At 39.7% G+C, this 24,651-nt stretch overlaps 19 non-coding genes across 19 annotated transcripts; all 19 read left to right on the plus strand.

Annotated features, from left to right (window-relative positions):
• Positions 1-391: 391 nt before the first annotated feature.
• Positions 392-463, plus strand: TRNAP-UGG (transfer RNA proline (anticodon UGG)). The gene has a single exon. It is a non-coding gene; the product is annotated as a tRNA-Pro (tRNA).
• Positions 464-763: 300 nt separating this feature from the next.
• Positions 764-836, plus strand: TRNAV-CAC (transfer RNA valine (anticodon CAC)). The gene has a single exon. It is a non-coding gene; the product is annotated as a tRNA-Val (tRNA).
• Positions 837-2,987: 2,151 nt separating this feature from the next.
• Positions 2,988-3,059, plus strand: TRNAP-UGG (transfer RNA proline (anticodon UGG)). Its single transcript has one exon. It is a non-coding gene; the product is annotated as a tRNA-Pro (tRNA).
• A 300-nt stretch (positions 3,060-3,359) lies between these two features.
• Positions 3,360-3,432, plus strand: TRNAV-CAC (transfer RNA valine (anticodon CAC)). The gene has a single exon. It is a non-coding gene; the product is annotated as a tRNA-Val (tRNA).
• Positions 3,433-5,563: 2,131 nt separating this feature from the next.
• TRNAP-UGG (transfer RNA proline (anticodon UGG)) lies at positions 5,564-5,635 on the plus strand. The gene has a single exon. It is a non-coding gene; the product is annotated as a tRNA-Pro (tRNA).
• Positions 5,636-5,935: 300 nt separating this feature from the next.
• On the plus strand, positions 5,936-6,008 carry TRNAV-CAC (transfer RNA valine (anticodon CAC)). Its single transcript has one exon. It is a non-coding gene; the product is annotated as a tRNA-Val (tRNA).
• Positions 6,009-8,180: 2,172 nt separating this feature from the next.
• TRNAP-UGG (transfer RNA proline (anticodon UGG)) lies at positions 8,181-8,252 on the plus strand. The gene has a single exon. It is a non-coding gene; the product is annotated as a tRNA-Pro (tRNA).
• A 300-nt stretch (positions 8,253-8,552) lies between these two features.
• TRNAV-CAC (transfer RNA valine (anticodon CAC)) lies at positions 8,553-8,625 on the plus strand. The gene has a single exon. It is a non-coding gene; the product is annotated as a tRNA-Val (tRNA).
• A 2,143-nt stretch (positions 8,626-10,768) lies between these two features.
• On the plus strand, positions 10,769-10,840 carry TRNAP-UGG (transfer RNA proline (anticodon UGG)). Its single transcript has one exon. It is a non-coding gene; the product is annotated as a tRNA-Pro (tRNA).
• A 300-nt stretch (positions 10,841-11,140) lies between these two features.
• Positions 11,141-11,213, plus strand: TRNAV-CAC (transfer RNA valine (anticodon CAC)). Its single transcript has one exon. It is a non-coding gene; the product is annotated as a tRNA-Val (tRNA).
• Positions 11,214-13,724: 2,511 nt separating this feature from the next.
• TRNAV-CAC (transfer RNA valine (anticodon CAC)) lies at positions 13,725-13,797 on the plus strand. The gene has a single exon. It is a non-coding gene; the product is annotated as a tRNA-Val (tRNA).
• Positions 13,798-15,941: 2,144 nt separating this feature from the next.
• TRNAP-UGG (transfer RNA proline (anticodon UGG)) lies at positions 15,942-16,013 on the plus strand. The gene has a single exon. It is a non-coding gene; the product is annotated as a tRNA-Pro (tRNA).
• Positions 16,014-16,313: 300 nt separating this feature from the next.
• Positions 16,314-16,386, plus strand: TRNAV-CAC (transfer RNA valine (anticodon CAC)). The gene has a single exon. It is a non-coding gene; the product is annotated as a tRNA-Val (tRNA).
• Positions 16,387-18,637: 2,251 nt separating this feature from the next.
• On the plus strand, positions 18,638-18,709 carry TRNAP-UGG (transfer RNA proline (anticodon UGG)). The gene has a single exon. It is a non-coding gene; the product is annotated as a tRNA-Pro (tRNA).
• Positions 18,710-19,009: 300 nt separating this feature from the next.
• TRNAV-CAC (transfer RNA valine (anticodon CAC)) lies at positions 19,010-19,082 on the plus strand. Its single transcript has one exon. It is a non-coding gene; the product is annotated as a tRNA-Val (tRNA).
• A 2,229-nt stretch (positions 19,083-21,311) lies between these two features.
• On the plus strand, positions 21,312-21,383 carry TRNAP-UGG (transfer RNA proline (anticodon UGG)). Its single transcript has one exon. It is a non-coding gene; the product is annotated as a tRNA-Pro (tRNA).
• Positions 21,384-21,683: 300 nt separating this feature from the next.
• TRNAV-CAC (transfer RNA valine (anticodon CAC)) lies at positions 21,684-21,756 on the plus strand. The gene has a single exon. It is a non-coding gene; the product is annotated as a tRNA-Val (tRNA).
• Positions 21,757-23,917: 2,161 nt separating this feature from the next.
• Positions 23,918-23,989, plus strand: TRNAP-UGG (transfer RNA proline (anticodon UGG)). The gene has a single exon. It is a non-coding gene; the product is annotated as a tRNA-Pro (tRNA).
• Positions 23,990-24,289: 300 nt separating this feature from the next.
• On the plus strand, positions 24,290-24,362 carry TRNAV-CAC (transfer RNA valine (anticodon CAC)). Its single transcript has one exon. It is a non-coding gene; the product is annotated as a tRNA-Val (tRNA).
• Positions 24,363-24,651: the final 289 nt, after the last annotated feature.

A 24,651-nucleotide genomic window follows, 5' to 3' on the forward strand; every position in this document is an offset into this window, starting at 1 on the left:
TGCTACTTGCATTCAAGGGAAAGATAATTAGCCAGAATCTGTGGCCCAGTTATTCACCTTGGCATTCCGATTTGCACAAAGGGAATAAGCATTTGAGAGAAAATGCAACATGTGTTTCTTATGTTGCTATGAACAGCTTTTTATTCTTTCTCTTTAGGGTCTAGCCAATGTAGAAATAGATAAATAAGTGCTGACTTTCTGTAAGACGTGTCCAATGCTGGGACAAAATAAAAGGGGACACTTATAAATGATAGTGATATCATTTGAGAAAGGGTAAGTTGACACTGAATTTCATGTATATTCACAGACCAAGCATGAAAAAGTCCCCAGCATGATCTTCATTGCGTGCTTAGAGCTGGTATTAGCTTTTCAGAGGTGCGGGCCTTTCGAAGGCTCGTTGGTCTAGGGGTATGATTCTCGCTTTGGGTGCGAGAGGTCCCGGGTTCAAATCCCGGACGAGCCCTTTCATTGGTGCTTTTTTAAAGTAGTATTGCAGTATGCATTTCAAAGCCAATATCAATTTTCTCTTTGCAGTAGTGGATGAATATTTGCTAGAGTCTCATGCTTTTAACCTTGCCCTGCCTGAGCAAATAGGAAACATTTCTCTTTAAGCATTTTGCAAAAATGCTGAACTTGCATGGCATATACAAGCGTTCAGCTAGGGCTGTCTGGGAAGGTTGCATGAAAGAAATCTAAAACCAGAGGCCCTTGGAATAGCCTGTTTTGAGAAGTTTCATCACAGAAGAATTAACTGTAGACATCTGTTTCTGTAGTGTAGTGGTTATCACGTTCGCCTCACACGCGAAAGGTCCCCGGTTCGAAACCGGGCAGAAACAGTTGTTATATTGTCTTGGCTGCAATGTTGAGAGGTGCCGTTTTGCCATGAAATTGTCCAGGCCCTGAAGATGGTTTCATGCAGACTCGTTCCAAGAAAGTGAATTCTCTTAAAAACACTAAAGTAATTGGCATGTGGATGTATCTGTTGATTCACAGACCTCGCTTTGAAAAGAGCCCTGCATTCTGTTCATTGCTCACCTAGAACACGCATTAACTTTGGGAATTGTTGGCACCAACAGGCATCTTAGTTTAGTGGAGTGTTTCTGGTGTTTAAGTGCAGAAGCCCTGGGCTCAATTCCTCGGTGATCCTTCTCAAGGTGATGATACAAATGCATCGTCACCTTTACGTTTAATGTCAGAATTGTTTATTTCTATTTGGTGGTGTATGAATGCTTGCAATAGTATGTTGATTTTTTCTAGCCTTGAATGAATAAAAGCAAATCACTCTTCTTTATGTATTTTTCTAATACATTGATATTTGCATCTCCTTTCCTAGCCTGTATTTTTCATTATCTTACAGGCTGTATATAATAAGTATCAATTCAGGGGCCCTTCTTCTACTCAATTCACAACTGTTCTATCCCGGCATTGATAAGCAATCTACATCTGCTTCTGTTGTGTATTGGTTATCATGTTTACCTGACGTGTGAAAGCCCCATGTTTGACAGTGCGCGTTAACAAAGAGACCAATGATTTTTATTAAAAGTTGTCATGTGTTTTTGTTACCTTGCACCGGCCAAAAAGTGCCGGAAATGACTTCATTTGCAGTCACTTGAAAAGTAGGGATTCTCAAATAAATGGTAAGAGGTTGGAACAAATCTAAAGGAATGCATGGCATATCTATATGTATGTGTACGCAGGTATCCATATAATAGATAGATAGATAGATAGATAGATAGATAGATAGATAGATAGATAGATAGATAGATAGATAGATAGATAGATAGATAGATAGATAGATAGATAGATAGATAGATAGATAGATAGATAGATAGATAGATAGATAGATAGATAGATAGATAGATAGATAGATATTGGGTGAGAGAGAGCGTTACTATAAACTGAGACTTTATTTTCCATCAAGCTGTCTTTCCTTTCCTTCAGGAGCAGAATGTTCTGATCATCAGCGCTCCAGAATCTAGTGCTTGGTTGGCAAGCATCACACATTGTGATGTGTTAGCTAAGAGTTCCATGTCGTTCAGACTCATATATTCCTCTGTAGTCGTACCTTGGTGATTCAACAAAATGTGGCATCATAAGCAGCATTCTACTGCCATAGACTGGGCAGAAAAAACATTTAGAATTTCACTGAAAAAGAAAAAAAGCATACTTAGGCAGAGCTTTCTGGACAGTAAGGACATTAGAGTAAGTGATGAATAAGCACTGCTTTTGTTAATTTACATAGGCAGAACAGAGACTGCTGGGAAAAGCCTGAAATTAAAGGCACAGAAAATGCCTGCTTCTGGATAGAACACTAAGAAGGGTTGAAAGTTTTTTCTCTGACCCTGGCCACTCTTACAAGCAATCCTATGATAGTCAGAAGGACCCACCCTGAAAAGGAAGGGACAGCCATTTGGACCCTTTCCACCTTTTCTATATCTCGCCTGATCGCAACCTGATCGAGCGCTGATTGAGCGGATTAGCACATGTACTTCTCATTTTGGGAAGGTATTGCTTAGCTTGCTACCAGCAGCTCAGTTATGTTATGATGTTAGAGGCTTGCAAGGAATGCTTTAGTCCTGCATTAGGCCGTTTTTATTGCTACTTGCATTCAAGGGAAAGATAATTAGCCAGAATCTGTGGCCCAGTTATTCACCTTGGCATTCCGATTTGCACAAAGGGAATAAGCATTTGAGAGAAAATGCAACATGTGTTTCTTATGTTGCTATGAACAGCTTTTTATTCTTTCTCTTTAGGGTCTAGCCAATGCAGAAATAGATAAATAAGTGCTGACTTTCTGTAAGACGTGTCCAATGCTGGGACAAAATAAAAGGGGACACTTATAAATGATAGTGATATCATTTGAGAAAGGGTAAGTTGACACTGAATTTCATGTATATTCACAGACCAAGCATGAAAAAGTCCCCAGCATGATCTTCATTGCGTGCTTAGAGCTGGTATTAGCTTTTCAGAGGTGCGGGCCTTTCGAAGGCTCGTTGGTCTAGGGGTATGATTCTCGCTTTGGGTGCGAGAGGTCCCGGGTTCAAATCCCGGACGAGCCCTTTCATTGGTGCTTTTTTAAAGTAGTATTGCAGTATGCATTTCAAAGCCAATATCAATTTTCTCTTTGCAGTAGTGGATGAATATTTGCTAGAGTCTCATGCTTTTAACCTTGCCCTGCCTGAGCAAATAGGAAACATTTCTCTTTAAGCATTTTGCAAAAATGCTGAACTTGCATGGCATATACAAGCGTTCAGCTAGGGCTGTCTGGGAAGGTTGCATGAAAGAAATCTAAAACCAGAGGCCCTTGGAATAGCCTGTTTTGAGAAGTTTCATCACAGAAGAATCAACTGTAGACATCTGTTTCTGTAGTGTAGTGGTTATCACGTTCGCCTCACACGCGAAAGGTCCCCGGTTCGAAACCGGGCAGAAACAGTTGTTATATTGTCTTGGCTGCAATGTTGAGAGGTGCCGTTTTGCCATGAAATTGTCCATGCCCTGAAGATGGTTTCATGCAGACTCGTTCCAAGAAAGTGAATTCTCTTAAAAACACTAAAGTAATTGGCATGTGGATGTATCTGTTGATTCACAGACCTCGCTTTGAAAAGAGCCCTGCATTCTGTTCATTGCTCACCTAGAACACGCATTAACTTTGGGAATTGTTGGCACCAACAGGCATCTTAGTTTAGTGGAGTGTTTCTGGTGTTTAAGTGCAGAAGCCCTGGGCTCAATTCCTCGGTGACCCTTCTCAAGGTGATGATACAAATGCATCGTCACCTTTACGTTTAATGTCAGAATTGTTTATTTCTATTTGGTGGTGTATGAATGCTTGCAATAGTATGTTGATTTTTTCTAGCCTTGAATGAATAAAAGCAAATCACTCCTCTTTATGTATTTTTCTAATACATTGATATTTGCATCTCCTTTCCTAGCCTGCATTTTTCATTATCTTACAGGCTGTATATAATAAGTATCAATTCAGGGGCCCTTCTTCTACTCAATTCACAACTGTTCTATCCCGGCATTGATAAGCAATCTACATCTGCTTCTGTTGTGTATTGGTTATCATGTTTACCTGACGTGTGAAAGCCCCATGTTTGACAGTGCGCGTTAACAAAGAGACCAATGATTTTTATTAAAAGTTGTCATGTGTTTTTGTTACCTTGCACCGGCCAAAAAGTGCCGGAAATGACTTCATTTGCAGTCACTTGAAAAGTAGGGATTCTCAAATAAATGGTAAGAGGTTGGAACAAATCTAAAGGAATGCATGGCATATCTATATGTATGTGTACGCAGGTATCCATATATAAAGAAAGATAGATAGATAGATAGATAGATAGATAGATAGATAGATAGATAGATAGATAGATAGATAGATAGATAGATAGATAGATAGATAGATAGATAGATAGATAGATAGATAGATAGATAGATAGATAGATAGATAGATATTGGGAGAGAGAGAGCGTTACTATAAACTGAGACTTTATTTTCCATCAAGCTGTCTTTCCTTTCCTTCAGGAGCAGAATGTTCTGATCATCAGCGCTCCAGAATCTAGTGCTTGGTTGGCAAGCATCACACATTGTGATGTGTTAGCTAAGAGTTCCATGTCGTTCAGACTCATATATTCCTCTGTAGTTGTACCTTGGTGATTCAACAAAATGTGGCATCATAAGCAGCATTCTACTGCCATAGACTGGGCAGAAAAAACATTTAGAATTTCACTGAAAAAGAAAAAAAGCATACTTAGGCAGAGCTTTCTGGACAGTAAGGACATTAGAGTAAGTGATGAATAAGCACTGCTTTTGTTAATTTACATAGGCAGAACAGAGACTGCTGGGAAAAGCCTGAAATTAAAGGCACAGAAAATGCCTGCTTCTGGATAGAACACTAAGAAGGGTTGAAAGTTTTTTCTCTGACCCTGGCCACTCTTACAAGCAATCCTATGATAGTCAGAAGGACCCACCCTAAAAAGGAAGGGACAGCCATTTGGACCCTTTCCACCTTTTCTATATCTCGCCTGATCGAGCCTGATCGAGCGCTGATTGAGCGGATTAGCACATGTACTTCTCATTTTGGGAAGGTATTGCTTAGCTTGCTACCAGCAGCTCAGTTATGTTATGATGTTAGAGGCTTGCATGGAATGCTTTAGTCCTGCATTAGGCCGTTTTTATTGCTACTTGCATTCAAGGGAAAGATAATTAGCCAGAATCTGTGGCCCAGTTATTCACCTTGGCATTCCGATTTGCACAAAGGGAATAAGCATTTGAGAGAAAATGCAACATGTGTTTCTTATGTTGCTATGAACAGCTTTTTATTCTTTCTCTTTAGGGTCTAGCCAATGCAGAAATAGATAAATAAGTGCTGACTTTCTGTAAGACGTGTCCAATGCTGGGACAAAATAAAAGGGGACACTTATAAATGATAGTGATATCATTTGAGAAAGGGTAAGTTGACACTGAATTTCATGTATATTCACAGACCAAGCATGAAAAAGTCCCCAGCATGATCTTCATTGCGTGCTTAGAGCTGGTATTAGCTTTTCAGAGGTGCGGGCCTTTCGAAGGCTCGTTGGTCTAGGGGTATGATTCTCGCTTTGGGTGCGAGAGGTCCCGGGTTCAAATCCCGGATGAGCCCTTTCATTGGTGCTTTTTTAAAGTAGTATTGAAGTATGCATTTCAAAGCCAATATCAATTTTCTCTTTGCAGTAGTGGATGAATATTTGCTAGAGTCTCATGCTTTTAACCTTGCCCTGCCTGAGCAAATAGGAAACATTTCTCTTTAAGCATTTTGCAAAAATGCTGAACTTGCATGGCATATACAAGCGTTCAGCTAGGGCTGTCTGGGAAGGTTGCATGAAAGAAATCTAAAACCAGAGGCCCTTGGAATAGCCTGTTTTGAGAAGTTTCATCACAGAAGAATTAACTGTAGACATCTGTTTCTGTAGTGTAGTGGTTATCACGTTCGCCTCACACGCGAAAGGTCCCCGGTTCGAAACCGGGCAGAAACAGTTGTTATATTGTCTTGGCTGCAATGTTGAGAGGTGCCGTTTTGCCATGAAATTGTCCAGGCCCTGAAGATGGTTTCATGCAGACTCGTTCCAAGAAAGTGAATTCTCTTAAAAACACTAAAGTAATTGGCATGTGGATGTATCTGTTGATTCACAGACCTCGCTTTGAAAAGAGCCCTGCATTCTGTTCATTGCTCACCTAGAACACGCATTAACTTTGGGAATTGTTGGCACCAACAGGCATCTTAGTTTAGTGGAGTGTTTCTGGTGTTTAAGTGCAGAAGCCCTGGGCTCAATTCCTCGGTGATCCTTCTCAAGGTGATGATACAAATGCATCGTCACCTTTACGTTTAATGTCAGAATTGTTTATTTCTATTTGGTGGTGTATGAATGCTTGCAATAGTATGTTGATTTTTTCTAGCCTTGAATGAATAAAAGCAAATCACTCTTCTTTATGTATTTTTCTAATACATTGATATTTGCATCTCCTTTCCTAGCCTGTATTTTTCATTATCTTACAGGCTGTATATAATAAGTATCAATTCAGGGGCCCTTCTTCTACTCAATTCACAACTGTTCTATCCCGGCATTGATAAGCAATCTACATCTGCTTCTGTTGTGTATTGGTTATCATGTTTACCTGACGTGTGAAAGCCCCATGTTTGACAGTGCGCGTTAACAAAGAGACCAATGATTTTTATTAAAAGTTGTCATGTGTTTTTGTTACCTTGCACCGGCCAAAAAGTGCCGGAAATGACTTCATTTGCAGTCACTTGAAAAGTAGGGATTCTCAAATAAATGGTAAGAGGTTGGAACAAATCTAAAGGAATGCATGGCATATCTATATGTATGTGTACGCAGGTATCCATATATAAAGATAGATAGATAGATAGATAGATAGATAGATAGATAGATAGATAGATAGATAGATAGATAGATAGATAGATAGATAGATAGATAGATAGATAGATAGATAGATAGATAGATAGATAGATAGATAGATAGATAGATAGATAGATAGATAGATAGATAGATAGATAGATAGATAGATAGATATTGGGTGAGAGAGAGCGTTACTATAAACTGAGACTTTATTTTCCATCAAGCTGTCTTTCCTTTCCTTCAGGAGCAGAATGTTCTGATCATCAGCGCTCCAGAATCTAGTGCTTGGTTGGCAAGCATCACACATTGTGATGTGTTAGCTAAGAGTTCCATGTCGTTCAGACTCATATATTCCTCTGTAGTCGTACCTTGGTGATTCAACAAAATGTGGCATCATAAGCAGCATTCTACTGCCATAGACTGGGCAGAAAAAACATTTAGAATTTCACTGAAAAAGAAAAAAAGCATACTTAGGCAGAGCTTTCTGGACAGTAAGGACATTAGAGTAAGTGATGAATAAGCACTGCTTTTGTTAATTTACATAGGCAGAACAGAGACTGCTGGGAAAAGCCTGAAATTAAAGGCACAGAAAATGCCTGCTTCTGGATAGAACACTAAGAAGGGTTGAAAGTTTTTTCTCTGACCCTGGCCACTCTTACAAGCAATCCTATGATAGTCAGAAGGACCCACCCTGAAAAGGAAGGGACAGCCATTTGGACCCTTTCCACCTTTTCTATATCTCGCCTGATCGCAACCTGATCGAGCGCTGATTGAGCGGATTAGCACATGTACTTCTCATTTTGGGAAGGTATTGCTTAGCTTGCTACCAGCAGCTCAGTTATGTTATGATGTTAGAGGCTTGCAAGGAATGCTTTAGTCCTGCATTAGGCCGTTTTTATTGCTACTTGCATTCAAGGGAAAGATAATTAGCCAGAATCTGTGGCCCAGTTATTCACCTTGGCATTCCGATTTGCACAAAGGGAATAAGCATTTGAGAGAAAATGCAACATGTGTTTCTTATGTTGCTATGAACAGCTTTTTATTCTTTCTCTTTAGGGTCTAGCCAATGCAGAAATAGATAAATAAGTGCTGACTTTCTGTAAGACGTGTCCAATGCTGGGACAAAATAAAAGGGGACACTTATAAATGATAGTGATATCATTTGAGAAAGGGTAAGTTGACACTGAATTTCATGTATATTCACAGACCAAGCATGAAAAAGTCCCCAGCATGATCTTCATTGCGTGCTTAGAGCTGGTATTAGCTTTTCAGAGGTGCGGGCCTTTCGAAGGCTCGTTGGTCTAGGGGTATGATTCTCGCTTTGGGTGCGAGAGGTCCCGGGTTCAAATCCCGGACGAGCCCTTTCATTGGTGCTTTTTTAAAGTAGTATTGCAGTATGCATTTCAAAGCCAATATCAATTTTCTCTTTGCAGTAGTGGATGAATATTTGCTAGAGTCTCATGCTTTTAACCTTGCCCTGCCTGAGCAAATAGGAAACATTTCTCTTTAAGCATTTTGCAAAAATGCTGAACTTGCATGGCATATACAAGCGTTCAGCTAGGGCTGTCTGGGAAGGTTGCATGAAAGAAATCTAAAACCAGAGGCCCTTGGAATAGCCTGTTTTGAGAAGTTTCATCACAGAAGAATCAACTGTAGACATCTGTTTCTGTAGTGTAGTGGTTATCACGTTCGCCTCACACGCGAAAGGTCCCCGGTTCGAAACCGGGCAGAAACAGTTGTTATATTGTCTTGGCTGCAATGTTGAGAGGTGCCGTTTTGCCATGAAATTGTCCAGGCCCTGAAGATGGTTTCATGCAGACTCGTTCCAAGAAAGTGAATTCTCTTAAAAACACTAAAGTAATTGGCATGTGGATGTATCTGTTGATTCACAGACCTCGCTTTGAAAAGAGCCCTGCATTCTGTTCATTGCTCACCTAGAACACGCATTAACTTTGGGAATTGTTGGCACCAACAGGCATCTTAGTTTAGTGGAGTGTTTCTGGTGTTTAAGTGCAGAAGCCCTGGGCTCAATTCCTCGGTGACCCTTCTCAAGGTGATGATACAAATGCATCGTCACCTTTACGTTTAATGTCAGAATTGTTTATTTCTATTTGGTGGTGTATGAATGCTTGCAATAGTATGTTGATTTTTTCTAGCCTTGAATGAATAAAAGCAAATCACTCCTCTTTATGTACTTTTCTAATACATTGATATTTGCATCTCCTTTCCTAGCCTGCATTTTTCATTATCTTACAGGCTGTATATAATAAGTATCAATTCAGGGGCCCTTCTTCTACTCAATTCACAACTGTTCTATCCCGGCATTGATAAGCAATCTACATCTGCTTCTGTTGTGTATTGGTTATCATGTTTACCTGACGTGTGAAAGCCCCATGTTTGACAGTGCGCGTTAACAAAGAGACCAATGATTTTTATTAAAAGTTGTCATGTGTTTTTGTTACCTTGCACCGGCCAAAAAGTGCCGGAAATGACTTCATTTGCAGTCACTTGAAAAGTAGGGATTCTCAAATAAATGGTAAGAGGTTGGAACAAATCTAAAGGAATGCATGGCATATCTATATGTATGTGTACGCAGGTATCCATATATAAAGAAAGATAGATAGATAGATAGATAGATAGATAGATAGATAGATAGATAGATAGATAGATAGATAGATAGATAGATAGATAGATAGATAGATAGATAGATAGATAGATAGATAGATAGATAGATAGATAGATAGATAGATAGATAGATAGATATTGGGAGAGAGAGAGCGTTACTATAAACTGAGACTTTATTTTCCATCAAGCTGTCTTTCCTTTCCTTCAGGAGCAGAATGTTCTGATCATCAGCGCTCCAGAATCTAGTGCTTGGTTGGCAAGCATCACACATTGTGATGTGTTAGCTAAGAGTTCCATGTCGTTCAGACTCATATATTCCTCTGTAGTTGTACCTTGGTGATTCAACAAAATGTGGCATCATAAGCAGCATTCTACTGCCATAGACTGGGCAGAAAAAACATTTAGAATTTCACTGAAAAAGAAAAAAAGCATACTTAGGCAGAGCTTTCTGGACAGTAAGGACATTAGAGTAAGTGATGAATAAGCACTGCTTTTGTTAATTTACATAGGCAGAACAGAGACTGCTGGGAAAAGCCTGAAATTAAAGGCACAGAAAATGCCTGCTTCTGGATAGAACACTAAGAAGGGTTGAAAGTTTTTTCTCTGACCCTGGCCACTCTTACAAGCAATCCTATGATAGTCAGAAGGACCCACCCTAAAAAGGAAGGGACAGCCATTTGGACCCTTTCCACCTTTTCTATATCTCGCCTGATCGAGCCTGATCGAGCGCTGATTGAGCGGATTAGCACATGTACTTCTCATTTTGGGAAGGTATTGCTTAGCTTGCTTCCAGCAGCTCAGTTATGTTATGATGTTAGAGGCTTGCATGGAATGCTTTAGTCCTGCATTAGGCCGTTTTTATTGCTACTTGCATTCAAGGGAAAGATAATTAGCCAGAATCTGTGGCCCAGTTATTCACCTTGGCATTCCGATTTGCACAAAGGGAATAAGCATTTGAGAGAAAATGCAACATGTGTTTCTTATGTTGCTATGAACAGCTTTTTATTCTTTCTCTTTAGGGTCTAGCCAATGCAGAAATAGATAAATAAGTGCTGACTTTCTGTAAGACGTGTCCAATGCTGGGGCAAAATAAAAGGGGACACTTATAAATGATAGTGATATCATTTGAGAAAGGGTAAGTTGACACTGAATTTCATGTATATTCACAGACCAAGCATGAAAAAGTCCCCAGCATGATCTTCATTGCGTGCTTAGAGCTGGTATTAGCTTTTCAGAGGTGCGGGCCTTTCGAAGGCTCGTTGGTCTAGGGGTATGATTCTCGCTTTGGGTGCGAGAGGTCCCGGGTTCAAATCCCGGACGAGCCCTTTCATTGGTACTTTTTTAAAGTAGTATTGCAGTATGCATTTCAAAGCCAATATCAATTTTCTCTTTGCAGTAATGGATGAATATTTGCTAGAGTCTCATGCTTTTAACCTTGCCCTGCCTGAGCAAATAGGAAACATTTCTCTTTAAGCATTTTGCAAAAATGCTGAACTTGCATGGCATATACAAGCGTTCAGCTAGGGCTGTCTGGGAAGGTTGCATGAAAGAAATCTAAAACCAGAGGCCCTTGGAATAGCCTGTTTTGAGAAGTTTCATCACAGAAGAATCAACTGTAGACATCTGTTTCTGTAGTGTAGTGGTTATCACGTTCGCCTCACACGCGAAAGGTCCCCGGTTCGAAACCGGGCAGAAACAGTTGTTATATTGTCTTGGCTGCAATGTTGAGAGGTGCCGTTTTGCCATGAAATTGTCCAGGCCCTGAAGATGGTTTCATGCAGACTCGTTCCAAGAAAGTGAATTCTCTTAAAAACACTAAAGTAATTGGCATGTGGATGTATCTGTTGATTCACAGACCTCGCTTTGAAAAGAGCCCTGCATTCTGTTCATTGCTCACCTAGAACACGCATTAACTTTGGGAATTGTTGGCACCAACAGGCATCTTAGTTTAGTGGAGTGTTTCTGGTGTTTAAGTGCAGAAGCCCTGGGCTCAATTCCTCGGTGACCCTTCTCAAGGTGATGATACAAATGCATCGTCACCTTTACGTTTAATGTCAGAATTGTTTATTTCTATTTGGTGGTGTATGAATGCTTGCAATAGTATGTTGATTTTTTCTAGCCTTGAATGAATAAAAGCAAATCACTCCTCTTTATGTATTTTTCTAATACATTGATATTTGCATCTCCTTTCCTAGCCTGCATTTTTCATTATCTTACAGGCTGTATATAATAAGTATCAATTCAGGGGCCCTTCTTCTACTCAATTCACAACTGTTCTATCCCGGCATTGATAAGCAATCTACATCTGCTTCTGTTGTGTATTGGTTATCATGTTTACCTGACGTGTGAAAGCCCCATGTTTGACAGTGCGCGTTAACAAAGAGACCAATGATTTTTATTAAAAGTTGTCATGTGTTTTTGTTACCTTGCACCGGCTAAAAAGTGCCGGAAATGACTTCATTTGCAGTCACTTGAAAAGTAGGGATTCTCAAATAAATGGTAAGAGGTTGGAACAAATCTAAAGGAATGCATAGCATATCTATATGTATGTGTACGCAGGTATCCATATATAAAGATAGATAGATAGATAGATAGATAGATAGATAGATAGATAGATAGATAGATAGATAGATAGATAGATAGATAGATAGATAGATAGATAGATAGATAGATAGATAGATAGATAGATAGATAGATAGATAGATAGATAGATAGATAGATATTGGGAGAGAGAGAGCGTTACTATAAACTGAGACTTTATTTTCCATCAAGCTGTCTTTCCTTTCCTTCAGGAGCAGAATGTTCTGATCATCAGCGCTCCAGAATCTAGTGCTTGGTTGGCAAGCATCACACATTGTGATGTGTTAGCTAAGAGTTCCATGTCGTTCAGACTCATATATTCCTCTGTAGTTGTACCTTGGTGATTCAACAAAATGTGGCATCATAAGCAGAATTCTACTGCCATAGACTGGGCAGAAAAAACATTTAGAATTTCACTGAAAAAGAAAAAAAGCATACTTAGGCAGAGCTTTCTGGACAGTAAGGACATTAGAGTAAGTGATGAATAAGCACTGCTTTTGTTAATTTACATAGGCAGAACAGAGACTGCTGGGAAAAGCCTGAAATTAAAGGCACAGAAAATGCCTGCTTCTGGATAGAACACTAAGAAGGGTTGAAAGTTTTTTCTCTGACCCTGGCCACTCTTACAAGCAATCCTATGATAGTCAGAAGGACCCACCCTAAAAAGGAAGGGACAGCCATTTGGACCCTTTCCACCTTTTCTATATCTCGCCTGATCGAGCCTGATCGAGCGCTGATTGAGCGGATTAGCACATGTACTTCTCATTTTGGGAAGGTATTGCTTAGCTTGCTACCAGCAGCTCAGTTATGTTATGATGTTAGAGGCTTGCATGGAATGCTTTAGTCCTTCATTAGGCCGTTTTTATTGCTACTTGCATTCAAGGGAAAGATAATTAGCCAGAATCTGTGGCCCAGTTATTCACCTTGGCATTCCGATTTGCACAAAGGGAATAAGCATTTGAGAGAAAATGCAACATGTGTTTCTTATGTTGCTATGAACAGCTTTTTATTCTTTCTCTTTAGGGTCTAGCCAATGTAGAAATAGATAAATAAGTGCTGACTTTCTGTAAGACGTGTCCAATGCTGGGACAAAATAAAAGGGGACACTTATAAATGATAGTGATATCATTTGAGAAAGGGTAAGTTGACACTGAATTTCATGTATATTCACAGACCAAGCATGAAAAAGTCCCCAGCATGATCTTCATTGCGTGCTTAGAGCTGGTATTAGCTTTTCAGAGGTGCGGGCCTTTCGAAGGCTCGTTGGTCTAGGGGGATGATTCTCGCTTTGGGTGCGAGAGGTCCCGGGTTCAAATCCCGGACGAGCCCTTTCATTGGTGCTTTTTTAAAGTAGTATTGCAGTATGCATTTCAAAGCCAATATCAATTTTCTCTTTGCAGTAGTGGATGAATATTTGCTAGAGTCTCATGCTTTTAACCTTGCCCTGCCTGAGCAAATAGGAAACATTTCTCTTTAAGCATTTTGCAAAAATGCTGAACTTGCATGGCATATACAAGCGTTCAGCTAGGGCTGTCTGGGAAGGTTGCATGAAAGAAGTCTAAAACCAGAGGCCCTTGGAATAGCCTGTTTTGAGAAGTTTCATCACAGAAGAATCAACTGTAGACATCTGTTTCTGTAGTGTAGTGGTTATCACGTTCGCCTCACACGCGAAAGGTCCCCGGTTCGAAACCGGGCAGAAACAGTTGTTATATTGTCTTGGCTGCAATGTTGAGAGGTGCCGTTGTGCCATGAAATTGTCCAGGCCCTGAAGATGGTTTCATGCAGACTCGTTCCAAGAAAGTGAATTCTCTTAAAAACACTAAAGTAATTGGCATGTGGATGTATCTGTTGATTCACAGACCTCGCTTTGAAAAGAGCCCTGCATTCTGTTCATTGCTCACCTAGAACACGCATTAACTTTGGGAATTGTTGGCACCAACAGGCATCTTAGTTTAGTGGAGTGTTTCTGGTGTTTAAGTGCAGAAGCCCTGGGCTCAATTCCTCGGTGACCCTTCTCAAGGTGATGATACAAATGCATCGTCACCTTTAAGTTTAATGTCAGAATTGTTTATTTCTATTTGGTGGTGTATGAATGCTTGCAATAGTATGTTGATTTTTTCTAGCCTTGAATGAATAAAAGCAAATCACTCCTCTTTATGTATTTTTCTAATACATTGATATTTGCATCTCCTTTCCTAGCCTGCATTTTTCATTATCTTACAGGCTGTATATAATAAGTATCAATTCAGGGGCCCTTCTTCTACTCAATTCACAACTGTTCTATCCCGGCATTGATAAGCAATCTACATCTGCTTCTGTTGTGTATTGGTTATCATGTTTACCTGACGTGTGAAAGCCCCATGTTTGACAGTGCGCGTTAACAAAGAGACCAATGATTTTTATTAAAAGTTGTCATGTGTTTTTGTTACCTTGCACCGGCCAAAAAGTGCCGGAAATGACTTCATTTGCAGTCACTTGAAAAGTAGGGATTCTCAAATAAATGGTAAGAGGTTGGAACAAATCTAAAGGAATGCATGGCATATCTATATGTATGTGTACGCAGGTATCCATATATAAAGATAGATAGATAGATAGATAGATAGATAGATAGATAGATAGATAGATAGATAGATAGATAGATAGATAGATAGATAGATAGATAGATAGATAGATAGATAGATAGATAGATAGATAGATAGATAGATAGATAGATAGATAGATAGATAGATAGATAGATAGATATTGGGAGAGAGAGAGCGTTACTATAAACTGAGACTTTATTTTCCATCAAGCTGTCTTTCCTTTCCTTCAGGAGCAGAATGTTCTGATCATCAGCGCTCCAGAATCTAGTGCTTGGTTGGCAAGCATCACACATTGTGATGTGTTAGCTAAGAGTTCCATGTCGTTCAGACTCATATATTCCTCTGTAGTTGTACCTTGGTGATTCAACAAAATGTGGCATCATAAGCAGCATTCTACTGCCATAGACTGGGCAGAAAAAACATTTAGAATTTCACTGAAAAAGAAAAAAAGCATACTTAGGCAGAGCTTTCTGGACAGTAAGGACATTAGAGTAAGTGATGAATAAGCACTGCTTTTGTTAATTTACATAGGCAGAACAGAGACTGCTGGGAAAAGCCTGAAATTAAAGGCACAGAAAATGCCTGCTTCTGGATAGAACACTAAGAAGGGTTGAAAGTTTTTTCTCTGACCCTGGCCACTCTTACAAGCAATCCTATGATAGTCAGAAGGACCCACCCTAAAAAGGAAGGGACAGCCATTTGGACCCTTTCCACCTTTTCTATATCTCGCCTGATCGAGCCTGATTGAGCGGATTAGCACATGTACTTCTCATTTTGGGAAGGTATTGCTTAGCTTGCTACCAGCAGCTCAGTTATGTTATGATGTTAGAGGCTTGCATGGAATGCTTTAGTCCTGCATTAGGCCGTTTTTATTGCTACTTGCATTCAAGGGAAAGATAATTAGCCAGAATCTGTGGCCCAGTTATTCACCTTGGCATTCCGATTTGCACAAAGGGAATAAGCATTTGAGAGAAAATGCAACATGTGTTTCTTATGTTGCTATGAACAGCTTTTTATTCTTTCTCTTTAGGGTCTAGCCAATGCAGAAATAGATAAATAAGTGCTGACTTTCTGTAAGACGTGTCCAATGCTGGGGCAAAATAAAAGGGGACACTTATAAATGATAGTGATATCATTTGAGAAAGGGTAAGTTGACACTGAATTTCATGTATATTCACAGACCAAGCATGAAAAAGTCCCCAGCATGATCTTCATTGCGTGCTTAGAGCTGGTATTAGCTTTTCAGAGGTGCGGGCCTTTCGAAGGCTCGTTGGTCTAGGGGTATGATTCTCGCTTTGGGTGCGAGAGGTCCCGGGTTCAAATCCCGGACGAGCCCTTTCATTGGTACTTTTTTAAAGTAGTATTGCAGTATGCATTTCAAAGCCAATATCAATTTTCTCTTTGCAGTAATGGATGAATATTTGCTAGAGTCTCATGCTTTTAACCTTGCCCTGCCTGAGCAAATAGGAAACATTTCTCTTTAAGCATTTTGCAAAAATGCTGAACTTGCATGGCATATACAAGCGTTCAGCTAGGGCTGTCTGGGAAGGTTGCATGAAAGAAATCTAAAACCAGAGGCCCTTGGAATAGCCTGTTTTGAGAAGTTTCATCACAGAAGAATCAACTGTAGACATCTGTTTCTGTAGTGTAGTGGTTATCACGTTCGCCTCACACGCGAAAGGTCCCCGGTTCGAAACCGGGCAGAAACAGTTGTTATATTGTCTTGGCTGCAATGTTGAGAGGTGCCGTTTTGCCATGAAATTGTCCAGGCCCTGAAGATGGTTTCATGCAGACTCGTTCCAAGAAAGTGAATTCTCTTAAAAACACTAAAGTAATTGGCATGTGGATGTATCTGTTGATTCACAGACCTCGCTTTGAAAAGAGCCCTGCATTCTGTTCATTGCTCACCTAGAACACGCATTAACTTTGGGAATTGTTGGCACCAACAGGCATCTTAGTTTAGTGGAGTGTTTCTGGTGTTTAAGTGCAGAAGCCCTGGGCTCAATTCCTCGGTGACCCTTCTCAAGGTGATGATACAAATGCATCGTCACCTTTACGTTTAATGTCAGAATTGTTTATTTCTATTTGGTGGTGTATGAATGCTTGCAATAGTATGTTGATTTTTTCTAGCCTTGAATGAATAAAAGCAAATCACTCCTCTTTATGTATTTTTCTAATACATTGATATTTGCATCTCCTTTCCTAGCCTGCATTTTTCATTATCTTACAGGCTGTATATAATAAGTATCAATTCAGGGGCCCTTCTTCTACTCAATTCACAACTGTTCTATCCCGGCATTGATAAGCAATCTACATCTGCTTCTGTTGTGTATTGGTTATCATGTTTACCTGACGTGTGAAAGCCCCATGTTTGACAGTGCGCGTTAACAAAGAGACCAATGATTTTTATTAAAAGTTGTCATGTGTTTTTGTTACCTTGCACCGGCCAAAAAGTGCCGGAAATGACTTCATTTGCAGTCACTTGAAAAGTAGGGATTCTCAAATAAATGGTAAGAGGTTGGAACAAATCTAAAGGAATGCATAGCATATCTATATGTATGTGTACGCAGGTATCCATATATAAAGATAGATAGATAGATAGATAGATAGATAGATAGATAGATAGATAGATAGATAGATAGATAGATAGATAGATAGATAGATAGATAGATAGATAGATAGATAGATAGATAGATAGATAGATAGATAGATAGATAGATAGATAGATAGATAGATAGATAGATAGATAGATAGATAGATAGATAGATAGATAGATAGATAGATAGATAGATAGATAGATAGATAGATAGATAGATAGATAGATAGATAGATAGATAGATAGATATTGGGAGAGAGAGAGCGTTACTATAAACTGAGACTTTATTTTCCATCAAGCTGTCTTTCCTTTCCTTCAGGAGCAGAATGTTCTGATCATCAGCGCTCCAGAATCTAGTGCTTGGTTGGCAAGCATCACACATTGTGATGTGTTAGCTAAGAGTTCCATGTCGTTCAGACTCATATATTCCTCTGTAGTTGTACCTTGGTGATTCAACAAAATGTGGCATCATAAGCAGCATTCTACTGCCATAGACTGGGCAGAAAAAACATTTAGAATTTCACTGAAAAAGAAAAAAAGCATACTTAGGCAGAGCTTTCTGGACAGTAAGGACATTAGAGTAAGTGATGAATAAGCACTGCTTTTGTTAATTTACATAGGCAGAACAGAGACTGCTGGGAAAAGCCTGAAATTAAAGGCACAGAAAATGCCTGCTTCTGGATAGAACACTAAGAAGGGTTGAAAGTTTTTTCTCTGACCCTGGCCACTCTTACAAGCAATCCTATGATAGTCAGAAGGACCCACCCTAAAAAGGAAGGGACAGCCATTTGGACCCTTTCCACCTTTTCTATATCTCGCCTGATCGAGCCTGATCGAGCGCTGATTGAGCGGATTAGCACATGTACTTCTCATTTTGGGAAGGTATTGCTTAGCTTGCTACCAGCAGCTCAGTTATGTTATGATGTTAGAGGCTTGCATGGAATGCTTTAGTCCTTCATTAGGCCGTTTTTATTGCTACTTGCATTCAAGGGAAAGATAATTAGCCAGAATCTGTGGCCCAGTTATTCACCTTGGCATTCCGATTTGCACAAAGGGAATAAGCATTTGAGAGAAAATGCAACATGTGTTTCTTATGTTGCTATGAACAGCTTTTTATTCTTTCTCTTTAGGGTCTAGCCAATGTAGAAATAGATAAATAAGTGCTGACTTTCTGTAAGACGTGTCCAATGCTGGGACAAAATAAAAGGGGACACTTATAAATGATAGTGATATCATTTGAGAAAGGGTAAGTTGACACTGAATTTCATGTATATTCACAGACCAAGCATGAAAAAGTCCCCAGCATGATCTTCATTGCGTGCTTAGAGCTGGTATTAGCTTTTCAGAGGTGCGGGCCTTTCGAAGGCTCGTTGGTCTAGGGGTATGATTCTCGCTTTGGGTGCGAGAGGTCCCGGGTTCAAATCCCGGACGAGCCCTTTCATTGGTGCTTTTTTAAAGTAGTATTGCAGTATGCATTTCAAAGCCAATATCAATTTTCTCTTTGCAGTAGTGGATGAATATTTGCTAGAGTCTCATGCTTTTAACCTTGCCCTGCCTGAGCAAATAGGAAACATTTCTCTTTAAGCATTTTGCAAAAATGCTGAACTTGCATGGCATATACAAGCGTTCAGCTAGGGCTGTCTGGGAAGGTTGCATGAAAGAAATCTAAAACCAGAGGCCCTTGGAATAGCCTGTTTTGAGAAGTTTCATCACAGAAGAATCAACTGTAGACATCTGTTTCTGTAGTGTAGTGGTTATCACGTTCGCCTCACACGCGAAAGGTCCCCGGTTCGAAACCGGGCAGAAACAGTTGTTATATTGTCTTGGCTGCAATGTTGAGAGGTGCCGTTTTGCCATGAAATTGTCCAGGCCCTGAAGATGGTTTCATGCAGACTCGTTCCAAGAAAGTGAATTCTCTTAAAAACACTAAAGTAATTGGCATGTGGATGTATCTGTTGATTCACAGACCTCGCTTTGAAAAGAGCCCTGCATTCTGTTCATTGCTCACCTAGAACACGCATTAACTTTGGGAATTGTTGGCACCAACAGGCATCTTAGTTTAGTGGAGTGTTTCTGGTGTTTAAGTGCAGAAGCCCTGGGCTCAATTCCTCGGTGACCCTTCTCAAGGTGATGATACAAATGCATCGTCACCTTTACGTTTAATGTCAGAATTGTTTATTTCTATTTGGTGGTGTATGAATGCTTGCAATAGTATGTTGATTTTTTCTAGCCTTGAATGAATAAAAGCAAATCACTCTTCTTTATGTATTTTTCTAATACATTGATATTTGCATCTCCTTTCCTAGCCTGCATTTTTCATTATCTTACAGGCTGTATATAATAAGTATCAATTCAGGGGCCCTTCTTCTACTCAATTCACAACTGTTCTATCCCGGCATTGATAAGCAATCTACATCTGCTTCTGTTGTGTATTGGTTATCATGTTTACCTGACGTGTGAAAGCCCCATGTTTGACAGTGCGCGTTAACAAAGAGACCAATGAATTTTTATTAAAAGTTGTCATGTGTTTTTGTTACCTTGCACCGGCCAAAAAGTGCCGGAAATGACTTCATTTGCAGTCACTTGAAAAGTAGGGATTCTCAAATAAATGGTAAGAGGTTGGAACAAATCTAAAGGAATGCATGGCATATCTATATGTATGTGTACGCAGGTATCCATATATAAAGATAGATAGATAGATAGATAGATACATAGATAGATAGATAGATAGATAGATAGATAGATAGATAGATAGATAGATAGATAGATAGATAGATAGATAGATAGATAGATAGATAGATAGATAGATAGATAGATAGATAGATAGATAGATAGATAGATAGATAGATAGATAGATAGATAGATAGATAGATAGATAGATAGATAGATAGATAGATAGATAGATAGATAGATAGATAGATATTGGGAGAGAGAGAGCGTTACTATAAACTGAGACTTTATTTTCCATCAAGCTGTCTTTCCTTTCCTTCAGGAGCAGAATGTTCTGATCATCAGCGCTCCAGAATCTAGTGCTTGGTTGGCAAGCATCACACATTGTGATGTGTTAGCTAAGAGTTCCATGTCGTTCAGACTCATATATTCCTCTGTAGTCGTACCTTGGTGATTCAACAAAATGTGGCATCATAAGCAGCATTCTACTGCCATAGACTGGGCAGAAAAAACATTTAGAATTTCACTGAAAAAGAAAAAAAGCATACTTAGGCAGAGCTTTCTGGACAGTAAGGACATTAGAGTAAGTGATGAATAAGCACTGCTTTTGTTAATTTACATAGGCAGAACAGAGACTGCTGGGAAAAGCCTGAAATTAAAGGCACAGAAAATGCCTGCTTCTGGATAGAACACTAAGAAGGGTTGAAAGTTTTTTCTCTGACCCTGGCCACTCTTACAAGCAATCCTATGATAGTCAGAAGGACCCACCCTGAAAAGGAAGGGACAGCCATTTGGACCCTTTCCACCTTTTCTATATCTCGCCTGATCGCAACCTGATCGAGCGCTGATTGAGCGGATTAGCACATGTACTTCTCATTTTGGGAAGGTATTGCTTAGCTTGCTACCAGCAGCTCAGTTATGTTATGATGTTAGAGGCTTGCAAGGAATGCTTTAGTCCTGCATTAGGCCGTTTTTATTGCTACTTGCATTCAAGGGAAAGATAATTAGCCAGAATCTGTGGCCCAGTTATTCACCTTGGCATTCCGATTTGCACAAAGGGAATAAGCATTTGAGAGAAAATGCAACATGTGTTTCTTATGTTGCTATGAACAGCTTTTTATTCTTTCTCTTTAGGGTCTAGCCAATGCAGAAATAGATAAATAAGTGCTGACTTTCTGTAAGACGTGTCCAATGCTGGGACAAAATAAAAGGGGACACTTATAAATGATAGTGATATCATTTGAGAAAGGGTAAGTTGACACTGAATTTCATGTATATTCACAGACCAAGCATGAAAAAGTCCCCAGCATGATCTTCATTGCGTGCTTAGAGCTGGTATTAGCTTTTCAGAGGTGCGGGCCTTTCGAAGGCTCGTTGGTCTAGGGGTATGATTCTCGCTTTGGGTGCGAGAGGTCCCGGGTTCAAATCCCGGACGAGCCCTTTCATTGGTGCTTTTTTAAAGTAGTATTGCAGTATGCATTTCAAAGCCAATATCAATTTTCTCTTTGCAGTAGTGGATGAATATTTGCTAGAGTCTCATGCTTTTAACCTTGCCCTGCCTGAGCAAATAGGAAACATTTCTCTTTAAGCATTTTGCAAAAATGCTGAACTTGCATGGCATATACAAGCGTTCAGCTAGGGCTGTCTGGGAAGGTTGCATGAAAGAAATCTAAAACCAGAGGCCCTTGGAATAGCCTGTTTTGAGAAGTTTCATCACAGAAGAATCAACTGTAGACATCTGTTTCTGTAGTGTAGTGGTTATCACGTTCGCCTCACACGCGAAAGGTCCCCGGTTCGAAACCGGGCAGAAACAGTTGTTATATTGTCTTGGCTGCAATGTTGAGAGGTGCCGTTTTGCCATGAAATTGTCCAGGCCCTGAAGATGGTTTCATGCAGACTCGTTCCAAGAAAGTGAATTCTCTTAAAAACACTAAAGTAATTGGCATGTGGATGTATCTGTTGATTCACAGACCTCGCTTTGAAAAGAGCTCTGCATTCTGTTCATTGCTCACCTAGAACACGCATTAACTTTGGGAATTGTTGGCACCAACAGGCATCTTAGTTTAGTGGAGTGTTTCTGGTGTTTAAGTGCAGAAGCCCTGGGCTCAATTCCTCGGTGACCCTTCTCAAGGTGATGATACAAATGCATCGTCACCTTTACGTTTAATGTCAGAATTGTTTATTTCTATTTGGTGGTGTATGAATGCTTGCAATAGTATGTTGATTTTTTCTAGCCTTGAATGAATAAAAGCAAATCACTCCTCTTTATGTATTTTTCTAATACATTGATATTTGCATCTCCTTTCCTAGCCTGCATTTTTCATTATCTTACAGGCTGTATATAATAAGTATCAATTCAGGGGCCCTTCTTCTACTCAATTCACAACTGTTCTATCCCGGCATTGATAAGCAATCTACATCTGCTTCTGTTGTGTATTGGTTATCATGTTTACCTGACGTGTGAAAGCCCCATGTTTGACAGTGCGCGTTAACAAAGAGACCAATGATTTTTATTAAAAGTTGTCATGTGTTTTTGTTACCTTGCACCGGCCAAAAAGTGCCGGAAATGACTTCATTTGCAGTCACTTGAAAAGTAGGGATTCTCAAATAAATGGTAAGAGGTTGGAACAAATCTAAAGGAATGCATGGCATATCTATATGTATGTGTACGCAGGTATCCATATATAAAGATAGATAGATAGATAGATAGATAGATAGATAGATAGATAGATAGATAGATAGATAGATAGATAGATAGATAGATAGATAGATAGATAGATAGATAGATAGATAGATAGATAGATAGATAGATAGATAGATAGATAGATAGATAGATAGATAGATAGATAGATAGATAGATAGATAGATATTGGGAGAGAGAGAGCGTTACTATAAACTGAGACTTTATTTTCCATCAAGCTGTCTTTCCTTTCCTTCAGGAGCAGAATGTTCTGATCATCAGCGCTCCAGAATCTAGTGCTTGGTTGGCAAGCATCACACATTGTGATGTGTTAGCTAAGAGTTCCATGTCGTTCAGACTCATATATTCCTCTGTAGTTGTACCTTGGTGATTCAAAAAAATGTGGCATCATAAGCAGCATTCTACTGCCATAGACTGGGCAGAAAAAACATTTAGAATTTCACTGAAAAAGAAAAAAAGCATACTTAGGCAGAGCTTTCTGGACAGTAAGGACATTAGAGTAAGTGATGAATAAGCACTGCTTTTGTTAATTTACATAGGCAGAACAGAGACTGCTGGGAAAAGCCTGAAATTAAAGGCACAGAAAATGCCTGCTTCTGGATAGAACACTAAGAAGGGTTGAAAGTTTTTTCTCTGACCCTGGCCACTCTTACAAGCAATCCTATGATAGTCAGAAGGACCCACCCTAAAAAGGAAGGGACAGCCATTTGGACCCTTTCCACCTTTTCTATATCTCGCCTGATCGAGCGCTGATTGAGCGGATTAGCACATGTACTTCTCATTTTGGGAAGGTATTGCTTAGCTTGCTACCAGCAGCTCAGTTATGTTATGATGTTAGAGGCTTGCATGGAATGCTTTAGTCCTGCATTAGGCCGTTTTTATTGCTACTTGCATTCAAGGGAAAGATAATTAGCCAGAATCTGTGGCCCAGTTATTCACCTTGGCATTCCGATTTGCACAAAGGGAATAAGCATTTGAGAGAAAATGCAACATGTGTTTCTTATGTTGCTATGAACAGCTTTTTATTCTTTCTCTTTAGGGTCTAGCCAATGCAGAAATAGATAAATAAGTGCTGACTTTCTGTAAGACGTGTCCAATGCTGGGACAAAATAAAAGGGGACACTTATAAATGATAGTGATATCATTTGAGAAAGGGTAAGTTGACACTGAATTTCATGTATATTCACAGACCAAGCATGAAAAAGTCCCCAGCATGATCTTCATTGCGTGCTTAGAGCTGGTATTAGCTTTTCAGAGGTGCGGGCCTTTCGAAGGCTCGTTGGTCTAGGGGTATGATTCTCGCTTTGGGTGCGAGAGGTCCCGGGTTCAAATCCCGGACGAGCCCTTTCATTGGTGCTTTTTTAAAGTAGTATTGCAATATGCATTTCAAAGCCAATATCAATTTTCTCTTTGCAGTAGTGGATGAATATTTGCTAGAGTCTCATGCTTTTAACCTTGCCCTGCCTGAGCAACTAGGAAACATTTCTCTTTAAGCATTTTGCAAAAATGCTGAACTTGCATGGCATATACAAGCGTTCAGCTAGGGCTGTCTGGGAAGGTTGCATGAAAGAAATCTAAAACCAGAGGCCCTTGGAATAGCCTGTTTTGAGAAGTTTCATCACAGAAGAATCAACTGTAGACATCTGTTTCTGTAGTGTAGTGGTTATCACGTTCGCCTCACACGCGAAAGGTCCCCGGTTCGAAACCGGGCAGAAACAGTTGTTATATTGTCTTGGCTGCAATGTTGAGAGGTGCCGTTTTGCCATGAAATTGTCCAGGCCCTGAAGATGGTTTCATGCAGACTCGTTCCAAGAAAGTGAATTCTCCTAAAAACACTAAAGTAATTGGCATGTGGATGTATCTGTTGATTCAAAGACCTCGCTTTGAAAAGAGCCCTGCATTCTGTTCATTGCTCACCTAGAACACGCATTAACTTTGGGAATTTTTGGCACCAACAGGCATCTTAGTTTAGTGGAGTGTTTCTGGTGTTTAAGTGCAGAAGCCCTG

The sequence above is a fragment of the Lissotriton vulgaris genome, unplaced genomic scaffold, assembly GCF_964263255.1.
Source record: "Lissotriton vulgaris unplaced genomic scaffold, aLisVul1.2 SCAFFOLD_595, whole genome shotgun sequence".
Classification (NCBI taxonomy): Eukaryota; Metazoa; Chordata; class Amphibia; order Caudata; family Salamandridae; genus Lissotriton; species Lissotriton vulgaris.